At 51.7% G+C, this 17704-nt stretch overlaps 1 long non-coding RNA gene across 1 annotated transcript in view; it reads left to right on the top strand.

The window, feature by feature from the left end:
- The window catches only part of LOC122369572, a 50013-nt gene extending 33017 nt beyond the window's left edge, over positions 1 to 16996 (top strand). Inside the window, exon 3 of the long non-coding RNA XR_006254427.1 lies at positions 16833 to 16996. This is a non-coding gene — a long non-coding RNA (uncharacterized LOC122369572). The remainder of the gene's footprint in view (positions 1 to 16832) is intronic.
- The last annotated feature ends 708 nt before the right edge of the window (positions 16997 to 17704 follow it).

The following is a 17704-nucleotide window of genomic DNA, read 5'->3' as shown; positions in this document are numbered from 1 at the left end:
ATCTGTTGCCGTGTACCTCGATGACATTTTGGTGAGCAGTAGGTCCACTGAAGAGCACCTGAAGACGCTGGACGAGGTCCTCCGCCGCTTGCAAGAAGCTGGACTGAAGGTACGTGCATCCAAGTGTCAGTTCATGATGCAAAAAGTGGAGTATTTGGGGCATCTGATCGACAGGAATGGCATCAGACCGACGCCAGCCAAAGTGAGAGCTATCAGGGATGCTCCAGTTCCTAAAAGTGTCAAGGAGCTGCTAAGTTTTCTTGGAATGGTGACCTACTACGCAAAGTATCTGCCCTCCCGTGCTGACAAGTTGGCCCCGTTGTACGAGCTCCTCCGGAAAGATTCCAGATGGCGCTGGGGTACCGAGCAGGAGAAGAGCTTCCAGTGGGCGCGGAACGCCCTGACGTCGGACTCATTTCTGGCGCACTACAGGAGTGGCCAGCAGCTCGTCTTGGTCTGTGACGCCTCTCCCGTCGGCATCGGCGCGGTACTGGCGCATCGAGAGGCTGACGGATCAGAGAGGCCTTTGGGGTATGTATCGCGTACTCTGACAGAGTCTGAGCGCAGATATGCACAGATTGACAGAGAAGCTCTAGCCATTGTGTTCGGCGTGTGCAAATTTCACAACTATCTGCTCGGGAACCGTTTTAAGCTGGTAACAGATCACAAGCCGCTGTTACGACTGTTCGGAGAACATCAGGACTTACCGACCATGACCTCTGCTAGGATCAGACGGTGGGCGCTGAAGCTGTCGACATACAGTTACAGCGTTGAGCACAGACCGACTGATCGCATGGGAAATGCCGACGCTCTGTCCCGTCTTCCGTTACCTTTAGGCAAATCAGGTGAACCGGAAGAGCTGGTCTTGATGGTGGACAGTAGCGTAATCGACGCAAAAAAGATAGCCCGACTCACAGCTACGGATCGGACGTTGAGCAGAGTGCTGCAGAGTGTGCAGTATGGTGATTGGTGTGAAGGTGACGATGTGCCAAAATCATTTACCGACAGGAAACTGGAGCTGTCAGTCACCGCAGGCGTCCTCATGTGGGGACACCGTGTCATCATTCCAGAGAGGGCACAAGGCGAGGTAGGTACTGGCCGAGCTACATGCTGCCCACCCCGGGATGAGGCGCATGAAGGCGCTGGCACGAGGCTACGTCTGGTGGCCGGGCATCGATGCCGCCATCGAGGAAGTCGTGCGGAGCTGCCAGCCATGCCAGGAGAGCCGCCCAGCACCGGACCGCGCACCGCTGAGTATGTGGCCCTGGCCGGACCGCCCGTGGTCCAGGATTCACATTGATTACGCTGAGCCGGTAAGAGGACGATACGTATTGGTTGTGGTGGACGCTCACTCAAAATGGGTAGAGGCTGAACTGTGTCACAGTATTGGCTCGAGGACCACCATTGTTCAATTGAGAAAAATGTTTTCACGCTGGGGCCTTTCTGATGTACTCGTGTCAGACAATGCGACAGCATTTACTTCTGAGGAGTTCCAAGAGTTTTTGCGTGGGAACGGCGTAGAGCACAAAACGATAGAACCAGGACACAGTCAGGGGAACGGTTTGGCAGAGAGGATGGTGAGAGAAGTGAAGCTAGCGCTGCAGCGCTCTGGCGGGGGACAATGGGATCTGTGTCTCGCAAATTGGCTCCTTCATCAACACATTGTCCCTCAGTCAACAACTGGTGTTCCGCCCGCAGAGCTGATGCTTGGCAGGAGGCTGCGGAGTAAGCTGGACCTTCTACGGCCGAGCATCCGGGCGACGGTGGTCAAAGGTCAAGTGAGCCAAAAACAAAACCATGACGGTAAGCGTACGCTTCGCACTTTTGACATAGATGACCAGGTTTATGCAAGAAATTTCTCAGTGGGTCGTCCTTGGGTACCCGGCTTTATCTGTGCGATCGATGGACCGGTGTCGTATGTGGTACGATTAGAAGACGGGAGATGCTGGAGACGTCACATCGATCAACTTCGTGAAAGAGGACGAGAGCCAAAAGAGATCGATCTCCAGGTCGATGAACTGAGACGCCGACCCCTGTCCACAGGATATCGTCAGCTACCTGACCTGAGCCGGAGTGGAGAGGTGACATCTGGCGGCGGCGCTGAGGGAGCTCACTCTGGCTGGCTACCGGCTGCCGCCGACGCTGTTCAACGGCCGCCCGCCGCGGCGCTCGTTCGGCCGCCGGCACCTGGTGCTGCCGTTGGGTCGTCTGCCGAGCCGTCTGCTGGGTCGTCTGGCGAGCTGGCTGGTGTTGCTGCTGGGTCGTCTGCTGAGCCGACTCAGCGCGAGGTCTCGGGCGCTGCCGTTCCGTCATCGCCGCTATCTGGCCGAGTGCCGCTGTCGCAATCTCAGCGGACGGCGCCGGTGCCATTGTCGCGGCCCGATGACGCGTCTGTTTCTACGGGCAACCGCAGTGAGCTCGCGCGTCGCTATCCGGTTCGTGTGCGGAACAAACCAAACTTTTACGTGGGAAAGTAATGTACGGTAATTGGGCGTGGTCCATGCGACGACTGCGCGTGCGCGGGGCCGCGCGGCGGCTGCGCGTGCGCACTGCGCAGGGCGCGGTGTGCGTGCGCCTGTCTGTTAGACTGTACCGCTGTGTCATCGTCTGCGCGGGTCAGCCGGCCCGCGCGGCATTCTGAAATAGAGTGGCAAACTGAACAGCTGTGTTTCTCTACAGGTCACATCATACGCAGCGCACTACTACCATCCCGACGCACTGCGGCCGCCTGGCGACCATCCTGACTCACTGCAACTGTCTCGACTCTCAGCGCACTGTGAGTATCGCAGCTCACTCAATCACCAACCGATCGCGATGCGACCGGCGTCGTGCAGTGACATCTCAATCGGGCCGCACCGCTGCCTCCGGGCCCGGCTGCACGCTGACGGTGGGTGGCCGACCCGACTCACCGACCCCTCGACGGCGGCAACCCCTTGACGGTCTGTAGCCGCAGCGTTCAGCCTCTCAGATGAGCCGCGGACCTCCACCGGCGCCTGCCACTGCACGGATATCAATGGCGGAGGCTGTGGACTGTGATGGAAACTGTGATACGAGGGACTGCGGATATGCGATATTCGCCGGGAACTGCTGGGACTTCGTGGTACCAAGGCTGGTCGACTGCTCTTTTTAGTTTGAGGGTACTTGTAGACCAGTCATGGCCTGTCTCAATAGGAATGATTGGCCAACGGATCTATCCTTAGGATCAATGCATGTAAAGATGGGTACTTGCCGACCGATCATGGCTCATTAACCCTCGCCCGCACATGGGGGGGGGGGGTGGTTGCCACCCCCCAGGTAGTCTTTCTGCTCTGCACTCAACATTTTTAGAGCTAGAAGGCTAATGTTTCGTATAGCTGCTCCTCTAACCTTTCTTGATGTCCACTGAAAATTTCAAGTTTCTGCGGTTTTTGGTTTCGGAGATATGACCTTGTTTTTAAGGTCATGTCATGACCCAAATGGCCAATTCTCAACATCTTGCGTTGGCTATGGGCCTTGTGAGCTTTTGACACCTTGCTTTCGGTCTATTTTGCCAGTCTTACCTCCCACCTATCATGGAACATGCTGTTCGACGATGTACAGATGTCAAGGTCACGGTCAAGGTCAACCTAGGTCATCTAAGATAATTGCGTTTTAGGCAAGCGGAATTTACTTTTTGTGAAGTTTTTCGACTGCATTTTTTGTAAAAGCTTCTCAGATCATGATTTCATGCAATATGGACACATAAACAATCGGTGCACACATCAGTATACACACAGACACACACAGACATACAAACACATATAATTGACCTTGACCTAACTTGACCTGAAATGACCTCAGCAGCAAAAACCTGGTCGGGTAGTGTGACAAAGAGGTTCTAGCTGGCTTGGCACCAGAAAACGGCATCGTCATCGGTATTTGATAAGCAGCGCACTTGATATCCAACGGTGACCCAAAACAGCAACATTTTTTAGTTTGACCTGACCTGGAAGGTCAATGACTGACCTGAGAAGGTAAAACTGGGTATCATTGGATTCGTCTCTTCCCAAAGAATCTTTTTGGTCTTTACCGCTAAGCTCTATCTCCAACAGGAACGAAATGGCGCGGGGGGGGGGGTGGCAACCCCCCCATGTGCGTTCTAGGATGGGAAAATGGCATGTGCGGGCGAGGGTTAATGTCTGTTAAATCGGAAGGACGAGTCACCGGCTTTCTCTAGTATCTGGAAAAGTGTTTTGCAATCTCCAAGAACGAGGGGTTTGAGTGTCTGCCGAACAGAAGATGTTCATTGTGAATACTCAGACCACGCGGTCGGGTCGCTATGGGTGCCCAGACCATGCCGAGTCCATCCGTTCGAAGAACACATCCTGTGCCGTTCGGAAAGCCGGACCACAATGTATTGGACACGACATTGCACAGCTGCGGGAGCACAGCTGTGCAGCGTGCAATGTCGCCTCTGCGGGGACGGACGGTGATGGTCCGGCCGCTCGTTCGGCCTCAATGGAGCCATCCGGGTGGCAGCTGAGCGCGCCGACCAACCGAAACGGCCTCTGAACGTCACCGCTATGGACCGGCCGAACGACTCGCCGGTGAATCGTCTAATCACCATCGGCGCGATCACTTCAAAGGCCCCGAGCGGCGCGCGACCGCAGCCGCCGCCCTCACGGCAACTTCATCAGACTCCGCCCTCCTTACGGCGCCGCTCCACTGACGTCATCACGGCCGCTCATTGGTCGGTGAAAGCCTGATTGGCTCGTATTACCCGATTATCATATCGAACAGAGCCTTACACGCACTGGAATATGATTAGAAAGTGATGAATCTCACGAAATGAGACGCACGGGATGAATCAGTCTGGGATTTGGGTAACGAGGAAACAATTATAGGGCGATCGTTTCCATTCCTGATACTCAAAGCCCGTTATGTTTCACAAGTTATCATATTAACCTTTCGTAATATGCGGAGTGAGAACCATTATGTGCTCCATTGTGGGAAAAGCAGAGATTGGTCTTTGAGGCTAGGAACAAAGGTAGCTAATGAATTCCTCTCGCAGCGTTGTTCATTCAGCGGAAACATAATTCACGGTTTGGCTGAGCTGCTCATTGGCTCGCGGACATCAATGGCGTTCATTGTTGGCCAAGGGCAAGTTAGCTTTATATTTCAGCCCACTTTTGGCGGCTTCTCATTGAACAGCGCTGGTAAATGTCTGTTGAAGTTTATACGATAGCGTGTTCCTCTTTCATGAATTCATTATCTTTGACCAATGTCACTGAATGACAAGGCTGGATCATGGCCCTTACTTCCACAAATATACTAAGTACGAGATGGCTGTCATTTTGCTCGTTGAATGATGCTTGGTTGATTGGTCTGTGAAGTGTGAGGAAGCAAGAGCGCGACTAACCTGTGCGGACTGCGGGGTGGAACGACACGACCGTTCAGCAAATTGACCCTCAAACTGCGACTGTCCTGATGAAACGGAACCTGCTGCAGTCCTGCAGCTGTCCCAATCACTGCACTTTCCCATCAGTCTCCAGCAGTAACACTAACCCCCTGATCCCTTACCTAGCTCCGACCGAGCGAGCAGAAACGTCCCCGGCACCTACCCTCAGGACCACAATCCACCCCAGGATCCCACAGTCCACACCCAGTCCCAGCCACAGCCCCACAGACCACAGTCCACCCCACCCAGGATCCCACAGTTCACACCCATCCACATTCACACAGACCACAGTCCACACCCACCCGGAGTCCTACAGTTCACACCCATCCACAGTCTCACAGACCACAGTCCACCCCACCCAGGATCCCACAGTTCACACTTACCCAGGATCCCACGGCCAGTCCCACAGGCCAAAGCCACCCTGCCATGAGGGCTCGTTCGCCGTGCCCGTATCATTGACGACAGGTACACATGTGACGACCAGTGTTCGTCCGTTTTTGCACGCCTCAGCTGCCTATTTGTTGGCCGTACTGGTGTCTGGGACCTGACTAGAGATTGCAATCCCGGAATGTTTTGCCAATCCCGGGATCCCGAAAGTTTTTATTTCGAGATCCCGGGATCCCGGGATCCCGGTCTAGTCACTAAAGGTCGTAAGAATAATTTCCTTCTGACATATTTTGCGTCTTTTAGCTTACCACAAACAAAGAGGCAACCAAAAGCCATCCTTAGACCATGTCATTTGCATTAAAAACGATTGAATTTGCGAAGGAAACGTTTCGATTTTATTAGCATTTATTCCCAATTGGCCTTTATAAAACTGTGCGTCGACCAATGCGTTTACTACCTCATCTCGTCATTAAGACGGCCTTTCCAGCACATCCACGCCTCACTCACTCTTCGTCTACGCTACTCGTATTTAGCGCGACAGTTTTAAGCCATTGCTGGTAGGTCTGTCTATTTTAAAACTCGCGACCAGTGTACGCCAAATTTGGCAGCTTCCTATTTCACAATGTTTTCAAGACGTCGCTTGGTCACTTCACCTCCTTCCGGTTCTACTTTCATCACTAATGTCTCTCAGACTTTGCTCCAAAGTCGCTTTGAGGGCAGAGTCACTGACTGGGAGAGCTCCACTCTGCCCTCTTGAACGTTTAAATCAGTGAGCTTTGCCGTCACTTGCGTGATATCTGTGACATCTTTCTGCGACACGAGCTCAAAGACTGAAAGACAAAAGACTGTCTTGATGACCTCTTTTGTTCCGGCCACGCACGGACAAGTCAGAATCACTGAACGATCCGTGATCCTGATAAAGATGTTGCAGCACTGATGCTGCAATTTTTTTTTGGCGTTCATGGCCCTTTTTCGTACACATTTGAGCGGCTTAACCGCTGTGGGTGATACCCGGGAGCTACCAACACGGTCGATTGTGGACGGCCGATACGGGGTACCAGCTTAATTGTTTCTCTGCTTGATGTCACGCATCACTATGATCAGTGTAAACAAGACTCGTGCAGCGGCTACATTCTTTTTATGGTGAAAAACTGATTTTTTTCGGGATCCCGGGATTGGCGGAATTTCGGGATCGGGATCGGGATTGAAATCCCGCCGGGATCCCGGGTTCCCGATCCCGGGATTGCAATCTCTAGACCTGACGGGCTGTGGTGCGGCCGGCTGGGGCTCTTCGCCAGCCCTCCGCGCCAGAGTCGCTCGTTTTTTCGGGGGTCCTCCTCTTGACCAGCGCCGCCCAATCACTGTAATCACCGTGGAAGAGGTTGTCATTAGCCGATTTTACCTTAACTTAATGGCCAGTCAAATATTTATCTTGTAATGGCAAGCATGAATTAGCGTGAAAGCTGTGAAGAAGCAGGTATTTGGCGGCTCTGAACAGCGGTGGTGGACGGCGGCTGGGCGGCGGACGGCGGCGGAGGACGGGAGGGGCGGCGGACGGTGGACGAGAGGCGGCGGGCGGGAGGCGATGAGCTGTAGGAGGTGGTCAGGTGGAAGGGATGCCTGGTAGAAGATGGGTGCCGAGTTGTGGGTAAGAGATGATGGAAGGGTGATGTCAAGTCTGGGGCGCGAGGCGGTGGTGGAAGGGCGAGCTCTACTGGAAGGACGAGTTACAGCAGTCAGTGGGCGGCGGACAGCGGCAGCGACAGCAGCCGGCCGGCTCTCACCTTATACGGGCCGCTCCAGCTGGCCCATATTAGGCTGAAAAAGCCTCATCAGCGGCCGGCGCGGGTCGGCCGTGGGTGTAAATAAACGACCGGGCTCGTTAGGATGCGCTGTGTTTCGCTCACCGGTGGCGGCGCGCCCATTAGCTATTCATGCGCCGTGTCGGCGGCGTGTGCTGGCGGTGACGGCCGCTGCGCCGGCGCCGCTCCGCCGGTGATCGAGCACCGGTGCCTTACTCCATCTTGTTCCGCAGTATATGCAGCACTCGTTAATTGCCTAGGTATCGTTTCTCGAGCCTACATAATGGCTCCTAACCGATCTCATTAGTCTTAAAGGGAATAGCGCCGCAAGAGGACCATCCATAAACAAAGGCCGGGGCGTGTCGCATTCCGGGCGCGAGGATTGATTGTATTCCTTCAATGCCGGCATTATAGGCTCGTCGCCTGGCATTTGTCATAACTGATCACCGCAAAGTGGAGGATACAAACCAACACGGCCCAGGCCAATTAGGAGCCCGTTCGCGGCGCCGAGCGGCGACTCTGGCTTTGCGCCTGCTGTTCTACGTACCACAGAGTCGGAGTCGCCGGAATTTGAACGCAACTGGGCCCTATGTAATCATAGACCATAAAATGATTGGAAGACTTTCATATAGAGAGCGATGCTTAATGACTATCTTGGCAGTACAGATGGCCGGCGCCGGCTTTTGTGCGCCGCCCGCCTGCCAGACCGGGTGGCCTCCTCTAAAGGAACTTAATGGTGACCGATTAGATTGATCTCCGAAAATCACCGACATTATACACATAGTTGCCATGAAACGGAGCCCGATACTCATCTGATCGGACCACCAGAGCGCTAACGGCTCTCCGGCGGCACTCACTCAGCCGATAATCACGGTCCGAGTCGGCTGATGATACGGGTCGGCACGGGCCGTACCGGTGCGCCGCCCCCGCCCCCGCCCCCGCCCAGACGCTGAGCTAGCGTCTGACCCCCCCCCCCCCCATCGCCAGCGACGCACGCCGCCATGCTGCTCTTCGTGCGCAAATGAGCGCGCATTTGTTTATGGCTGTCGGCCACGGTATGGATCACGTAGGTCGATGGCGGACGTTGTGTGGGAGTCACGTGATCACGCTGCACCAATTAGAGCAGCGGGCTGGACCGCCGGCTAACGATGCACTAATTTATAGGGCTGTTGGATGCCGACCCGCCGGGGAGGAGGCACGGGCCCACGGGAGTACAGAGCGGTCGTAAGGAGATGGCACGAGGACGGGGTAGTGGGTGGATGAGAGCATGCAAACACGAGGGGGATTAGTGGTAGGTATGGGACGAATTTATAGGATGACAACTCAGAGGCACAGAATAATTACCGAAGGAAGAAAAAGAACGGGGTATGGACCCACAAAAATACAGAAAAAAATGGTTGCAGATTCGTGAGGGGCACTTGTTCACGGGGGCAGGTGAGGCATGGTCGGAGAAAAGGCACGGTCCATAGGAGATGAAACGGTTGCAGTGAAATGCACAATATAGCGAGAGTACGGGCAATTATAACAAAAGCGAGCTCCGCGAGCTTTGTGTTGCTACGATTAATTGAAAGGAAAACAGGAAGGCAGTGTGAGATGACGTGCTAGGTAACTAGGTCCTATGCACTGCGAATGATAACGTTTGATGAAGAATGAAGATTGTTCGTGAATCAGTCTCTATTGAATACTGATAAGTCTGTTGCGCACGATTATAAGGTGACGCAACTTATAGACTGTCAGAGTGCTCCAATTTCTCACCGGGCACTGGCTATTGTAAATACAATAAAAATGTCCTTGTCGCCACGGTTTGGTGACAGCGGCACAGAACGCGCACCATCAGTGAAGAGCCTGCAGGTCGGCCATTTTCCCACGTCACCCGTCCCTGCCGCGGTGTGGATGCCGCGGCCCCGGCTGGCCCTTCCCGCCGCCGCCGCCGTCGTCAGTGACGAAGTGCCGGTTCGAGTCCAAGCCGCAGCGCCATCCGTCCCGGCTCCCACTCACTTCTTCTGTCCTGGGAACGGCGGACGCAGGCGCTGGTCCATCCTGCGAACGGCGGTCAGAGAGGTTCTTTTGTCCTGGGAAAGGTAGATGGATAGGTACGCCGATTTGTCGTAAGGACGGCAGACGCTAATAAGCTCGACCAGCTGGAGACACTGTCCTGCAATTAGAGATGTTGGTCTGTCTGACTGATCAGGACTCAGGAGCACTGCTGTGACCGGCGACAAGAGACACAGCTGGTCGTTACTGGTCCTTGTTTGCCCAGCAGGGAAAGACACGTGCCAAAGAAGAGACTGCGGTTCGCGAACACCACTGACAAGCTGCAACAAACGAGGGCACAGTATCGTCTATGGTCAGGTGGATACTCTGACGGACCATGAAAGTTGAAAATGGCAATTTTCAACAAAAGTTGTTGGTTTTCCTTTATCTACGGCAGTCATTCTCAAAACCACCTCTGACATGTATGCCACCATCATGCCTCGCTCTCTATTTATGCAGGAGGTAAATAGACACATACAGTGCGGCTCTCCCAGCCGGCAGGAGGTGGGAGAAGGTAGATTGTTGGTTTATGGAGCCGCATTCACCAGCGGGGAGTGGCTGAGAGGTGCCTACTCCAAACGGAGCTTAGCCCCCTCAGTCGACTGAGTACCTGCCCGCGGCACTGCAGGGCGCCTCACTTTATTACTCCTCGAGTGCATTACCAATGACAAATTATTTTTCTTGCCGGCAACCGTGCCAATTTACATAAATCCCACGTCATTTGCTTGTATTAGCATACGGTGCGGAGAAATGGCCCCTGAGAGGTGGTTCACTGCTCGTTCTCCCGGTCGGACGCCCAGACCCCGCCGCTCCCAGCCGTCCCGTATCACCGCGCTTCGCTACATCTTAATGGCACAAGATAGATGTTCCAACCTATTAATTTCAGTATTTTAATGAGTGAAACGACTGTGATTAGAATGTTATGGACTTGTTGTGTTGGTTTATCATAAAGCTTAGCGCCATAATTGAAATTATGCCCGGTGCGTTGGGGCGGATGACGGACGGTGCCGAGATCGGGCCCGCATCCATGGTAATCGGCTCGTTCATATTCCGATCACCGCACGCTGCGCCGCGCAGTCGGGCTCAGGGCGGCTCCGGCTCCGGGCTTAGCTCCACTGATAGCCACAATGTCATCTCTGATGATGAATTCGACATCGGCGCAGGAATGGTGTAGAATAATTGTAGAGAAAACCATCCACCAGATTTTACCATTGTCCTTTTTAACGTTTGTGGCCGATATAAGCTTTAGTATAGCATGAAGAGCAATTTTCTTTGGGCAAAGGTAGCGATTTCCCACGTCCCAGTGTATTTGAGTCTGTTTTTTTTTAAAGGCATTTTATCTTGCCCACTAATTTGCCAAGAATTTGGTTGGAAATGGTTTCCCAATTATCTTAAAATGGCTTTGCAACTTGCCGTGATTTGCGATATTTTGAAAGTGTTAAAATATTATAAGTATTGAATAATAATATCATCAAATATGCACATTTTTTCACTGACGTCCGCTCCGGTATATCTTTCAAACCATTCAACAAAACCTACGCTTTGTCAGCTATGAAGAACAGCCTATTTCTTGGCGTTCAAGCCCGAAAGACTTTGAAGGCCTTTCCCTACTTCTGGTATCAATATTTGAGCCTTGTGGTCGGTTACATGCGTTTTCCTCTTTAGAGAGCGCACACTGTTGTTCGCTCCACCAGATAATGCACTTAACGATCTCACTACATGGAAAGACCAGCTTCATAATTCTGAATAGCCCCTGTAACGACCGGTCCCAAATGGAGCATCCATGTCGTCCGTCGGCCCCCACCAAAGCGCCATTGTCTCCAAATATCCACACATCACCAGCTACCACACTGTGGAGCCCGGCGTCTGTCGTTTCCCGGGGCTCTGGCCGTGTCGTGTCCCCGTGACTTTATCTGTGCTCTCTTACGGGGCCATGTATCATTGCCAGCGGCCGGCCGGCGCTCCCCGCCGACTCCCCTATTCTGTACGACAGAGCCCCATACGGCGTGCTCAAACGACGGAACGGACCAATAACGAGACGCCAGATTGATGAACGCGTCCGCCGTTTTGTGATTCGCCAGGGCGGCGCACAATGGCATTTTTGCTCTGTTAGCGCGCTCATTGAGCGGCCAAAGTCTCCATTAGCTCTGGGCGCCGGCGGAGTCGATTCGCGCCGGCCGATCACAACGGCCTCGGCGCGCGCCATTCTTGTGCGCCACAATGCAAAATTAACAGCGCCATTGTCGTCGCTGGCGAGGGGCGGAGCGCCGCCAGCGTCCCTGGCGCGCCGGTTCTGCCGCGCCGGCACGCGCCCCACCTCAGCGGTCGGGATATGGGCGAACCGGAGGTAAGCTGAACCTTCCTCGGCGCAGGATGGAGAGCAAATAGCGTAAAGAGGAGGTAGTGGAGCACGGAAATAATTTGTTGTATTGGAAAATCTGCCTTAGAAAGGCGGCTTTAATAGTAAATAATGCAGAAGAATGGACGCTCTTCTCTCTGCAGAAAGCTTATTTCAATGATTTTGATAGCGTTGACAGCCTTCAACTGTAAGTGCCCGAGGCCAGTTGTTACAGAATATGAACAACCGAGTAAGCCTTGATGCGTTTTTCCTTCAAATGTGTTATCATTTAGTCACCCTGTTCTTATCAATGAAACTGGGTTGGGAGAAATTGGGAAAAGCTTGTGTCTCTTTCCATGAATTGTCTCGCACTGCACACCTCACCGACACTGACCGGACACGAAGTTATAATAGCGGACGCGAGATTTTGGACGCCACTTAATAGTCTTTGTCGCCGAGGCGTCCTAAAACTCATACCATCATAATCATCTCTACTGCACAAACGTATTCATATCAATTTAATCAAAGGTAGGTACCCTGCTAGCCTTATACATTATATTTATGTTTTAATTGCAGAGGCAGTTTACTGTCCAGCCATATATGGCTACCTGTAAGTCCTGAATCTGCATAGTAGTTGCGTTTCCCGGAGCTCTTAACCGTTTTTTATTCGAAGTTCGAGTTTCTCTTTACAAATGTGTTGCCTGTTGCCAGCTCCCAGTGCTATTCAGCGGTGCAGTTGCTATGAGAAACTGGAAACGAGGCGTCGTTATTGTTAAACATTTCGCTGGTGGTTTTCAATTCCATTCGTACCGACAGTTGTAAAAAGCGTTTTTATTTCTTGCGATAGTTCATTTTAAACCTCCTGAATAAACAGTACATTTACAATATGGTCAACCCACTCACTGCGGCACCAAGAGTTACGACTTTCAGGAACGAGAAAAAATCAGGCACTCGGATCTCTTTGAATGATAAAAATATACGGCCGGCCAAATTGAATCAGAGGAAATAAAAACTCTCTCCTAATGCTGATTAAATATTCATTATTATGGGCTGGACCATATTTTGGAGATTTGAACTGTTTCACTGAAAAGTTTGTACTGATTTCCAGTATCTGCGTTTTCTTCTGGTACCGCCTGGCTGAGATAAAAACTATAAATAATAAACAATGAGAGTGATGGGGTTCATAGGATTAAAAAGTAGGATTAAAAAAGACACTACAATGGATTCCATACATCTCTTGCGCCAAATGAGCACATTCTTAACGCTTATTTAAAATGCCATGTTCTTAACGCATAAAACTGGGTAATTTAGTGTTTGAAAGCTCAAAACCAGTGCTTTCCTCACTTGAACAATACAATAAAACAACAAAATAACGAAGCGTAACAAACGTGAAAATAGGTTGAATTCTGATAATTCGTCGTAAAGCTAGTGAAGCCATGAAAACACTTATTTTGGTGCAATGCTGCATATGGTAGCTTAATGGAATTGTATGCTGCTCACCCACTGCATTTTTATTCTCACGGGACTGATCATATGGCTACTTTCGTTATTTTCAAGTTACATGTATTGGAGATCCTAGGAATATGCTTCTTCGGGACATTTTGCTCATATCGAAATTCTTTCGTTCTAGGACTGCTCAGTGCTCATACCGTGACGTAGTTCGCCCAGCATACATCCTGTTCCACATCACGCTCCTGAAACCCCCTGATTCCTCCCCAGATCCTATTGTTCCTCCCGAGACCCTCACGCGTCTCCTCATCCCTCCTCTGGCTCCCCTGTTTCTTCCGAGGCCGTCGGCTGGCTGACATTTCGCTATGATTTATGATATATCTTATTGTGTTAACGCCGTGCCTGGCATTCTTGGACGCCACATTTTAGATGATCGCCGTCTTACGATGCGTGGGCCGCACAGATTTCAATCGGCCCAGAAATAGCTGAATAAAACGGCACATTTCTCGAGTCTGACGACACATAAAAAACTCGCGCACCAACAAAGCCATCGTCATCCCGCTCTCATTCCTGGGGCGCGTGGTTAACAATCCGACGCTTCGTAAAATACGGTAATTGAAATGCGTCTAATTGGCGACACATATCGGATTGTAAATGGAGCGTGTGCGCGCCGCTGGCGGCGTCTCGGTCGATCGGGCCGGGTATGCGGCGGCGGCTCGGTCCGTGGGTCGGACCGTCACCGGTGTCGGCCCGTCACCTCCGACACTGGGCTCCTCGGCAGGGACGCGCAGGGAGCCCAGGAATGTCAGCCGCGCCACCGACCCGGCGACCCTGGCCGCCCACCCGGAGCCGCGCAAATACAGATGTCCCAGCGGCCGCAGAAATTAATGAGATTTTCTGTTGGCATTCTTCGCCGGCCTTTCTTGTCCCATCTTAACTAATTGTTGTCGTTGTTGGGCCGATGGTGAGAGCGATAAGTCGGGTCCCCTGTAGCGGCTATCTGTGCCATCGGCCGGGACCCATGCGGCGTGTAAAAAATCCACACGGTCCCGGCGCGCCCGCCGGCCGGTCCGAGTCTTTGTCGCCGATCCTGACCGGACCGCCGATACCCGGCACACGCTCTTTGTCCCCGTGATTATGCATTGTTTACGCCATGGCCAGAGCTCAAAGGGAAACAGCGTGCCACTGGTGCGTGAAGAGCTCGAGACGTGATTTACACAAGCACGCGTGGTTTCGTTTTCAATGGGTTTCGCACAATGGCTCTCATGTTATTTCAAAAGAGTTGACGTTCTGGATACTAGCTCCGCCAATATGCAAATTATCACATGTTTCGGAAGTCGGAACACCCTTCTAAATATATATCCTCCGTAATCTGAATGGCTATGCTGTTGTCCGTAAATGTGTAGGGTAGCCTGGGGCAAGACGCCCCAGATAATTTATTTTGCTACATAACTTTTGTCCCACATCACCTGGAAGGCCAAATTTGTGCTCAATGCGTTCTTTGGACATTTTATTTTAAATTCCACCCCTCAAATTCATTCACTTATGATCGGACTCCCAGCTAGGAAGTGATTTGTGAAGCAACTGCAAATGGGGCATTTTGCCCCAACCCCAGGGCAAAACGCCCCACGGCCTGGGGCAAGACGCCCCATACTCTAGATTAAAGATTGAACATGCTAGTTGACTAAATCTTATATGAGAGGCCCGTTAGACCTTGGGAGGCACGGCACTGAAGTTAGCACCTTCCATCCTGTCAGGTGTTCAGCTATGACACTATTGTATGTACAGGTTTTTCACCTGCCTCATAAGGCCAAATAATAAATTATTGCAATGCAAATGTTAACAAAATGCTTCCTTTGTCATTAATTTGCTGAGAAAGGTACATAAAATTGCATAGAAACTTACTGCTCGCCAGCAACCGAACATTAGGAAGTGGGTAGTCGGAACAACACATGAGGTAAAACGCCCCATGGGGCTTTTTCCCCGCGACCTACTGGGGCGTTTTACCCCATCACGTAGTTTGGTCAGAGAACAACGCCTTGCACTCCAGCAAGGCATAATTTAAAACGGACCAACCCAGCATTATAAGCGTTAGACAATAGTTGTTCAAAATACATAAAAGTCGTTAACCTGATGTGAACCATAAAAGAACGCCATGATGCATAATCTGACTACAAAACATAAAAATCACTCCAAAAACAAATTTTTGGCTATATCTCCCTAAAGAGTTATCACAATATCTTTCCAGTCTGCTCATATAATGATCATATAGTGGCAGTGCACGTTTTAAAGAAGAGAGAATGTTTCCCCAGAACCTTGCCAGTTCCGAGAAACATCGGTGAGGCGTTTTACCTCGGCGGGGCGACTTGCCCCGGTCTACCCTACTTTGTTCCTGTCAATAGTGCATTGGGTGGGTTGTATGACAGTCGTGTTCTGGTTTTATGGAGCAAGAATGAGCCTTTGCATTGGTGACGGACGACCGCCGAGGGCTTCATGGTCAATTTGTTAGCAATATTTATTAGCAATTTGCTGCTGAAATCGCAGTTGGGAAAAACGCAAGAGTGACTCATCTCACTGTATGTACATACGTTGCTAAATGTTTTGTCTGTGACCGTTTACCTTTATTTGGGATATGAGCATCGAAGCCAAATATTTTGATTGCATTTTTCGCCTTTCATCACCAAATACTTAGCATTCAGTTGTATAGTAACCATATGCCGTATTTATCGGAATAGGCAGCTCTATCCACTTTACTTATAAGCAGCTTTTCACCATCCATTTTACATCTTGCAATGAATCTGGAACTGCAATGCAAGACTGACACTGACTTGTTGCAAGTCAGAATAGTTAGCTCCTTCCAAAATATCACAATAATCTATTTTCACCACTTTTGCATCCCAACACCATTCAATGACATGCACTTATTGCAATAATTTGGGGTTACACCGAACACATCTGTTAATCTGAATATTTCTTCGTAGTTCGACTGCTACATTTGATTTGCATCTGCATAGATAACATGATTCATGTTATCAGATGGCATCACTAATTCCATGGAAACCTGACCTCAATGCGTGATATGTATGAATTAATATTGTTAGACGGAATTAGAAAAAAGAAAAATGTGAGAACTACATATTGCCAACTATATTTGTCCTAAAACTTCTAAAAAATTCCTTACGAAAGAGTATTCGCTGTTTTGTACTGTGAAAAGAGCACGATAAGTAGGTAATTTAATTTGTGTTCCTGGAATCAAGAAAGGGACAAATTATTGAGCTCACCGTGCCCTGAGACAATTTGCACGTCAGTTGGCCCACTGACCTCTTGCGTCTTACCCACGGCCTACCCCGCCCTCGGCCACCCTCCCTCCTCACCCCTCCGCTATCCGGCAGCGCCCCCTACTCAGGTGGTGACTCCAGCCGGCGCCTCCCCTAAACAGCGCTGATCGCTGGTAATCTCACCCAATCACGCCAAGAATTCGGCCCTTTGTCGCGGCAATCACCGGTGCCGGTGGCGGGCGAGGGGTCGCCGCCTTTCAGGGCGGCGGACGACACTGGGGCGGCAGCGCCTTCCGCCTGAGCGCCTCCGAAGAGTGAGCCGCCGCCAGCTGCCGGTGGTCGGCGGACAGAAAGAGGTGAGTGTTTGGCCAGCCGCCGCCGATCCGAGGGGCGTGAGGGGACGGGGATGGGGGTGAGGGTGGGTGTCGGTGACAGGGCTGCTCCCGGCCGTTCCGCCGGTAGTGACTATTATACGGGTGCCGCCACGCGGTGTGGAAAGCGGCGACAGTGGCTCTTCTGAATGGCGTGTTAGGACTGACCGTGAAAACAATGGAGGGCAGATGCGACCACTCGCCGCGGACGCCACCGCTCGAGTGCGTTATTTTCGAGTCGACTTTTGAGCCGGTTTTCCGGGATTATGGCGCTGTGTCGGTGGCTGCTGCGCTCGGTAGAGTTGCTCGCCGGGTCGGGGTGGGCGTGCTGGCTCGTTTGTTCGTCAAACCGCGGGCGGAAACTGGAACAGGCAGCAGTGGTGTTCACACGCCACTGCATCCGCAGACTTACCGCAGAGGACCACACCGGTCGTCCGGACGACTGGAAAAGGGAGGGAAGATGACATCCAGATGCTAGTGCTGTTTCGTGTTGACAATACAAATACAGGTGTGTGCTGTGACTCAATTGTACTATAACGACGACCTTCAGAGTGAGTAGAAAGGCCGCTCTAATGGCTCCAAACACTTATCACGACATTCAGCAGCTTTGTTTTTTCGTCAAACAGGGC

Source organism: Amphibalanus amphitrite, unplaced genomic scaffold (genome assembly GCF_019059575.1).
Source record: "Amphibalanus amphitrite isolate SeventyFive unplaced genomic scaffold, NRLGWU_Aamphi_draft 001050F_arrow, whole genome shotgun sequence".
Classification (NCBI taxonomy): Eukaryota; Metazoa; Arthropoda; class Thecostraca; order Balanomorpha; family Balanidae; genus Amphibalanus; species Amphibalanus amphitrite.
The sequence above is the reverse complement of the archived record's forward strand: the minus strand, read 5'-3'. Positions and strand labels throughout refer to the sequence as shown.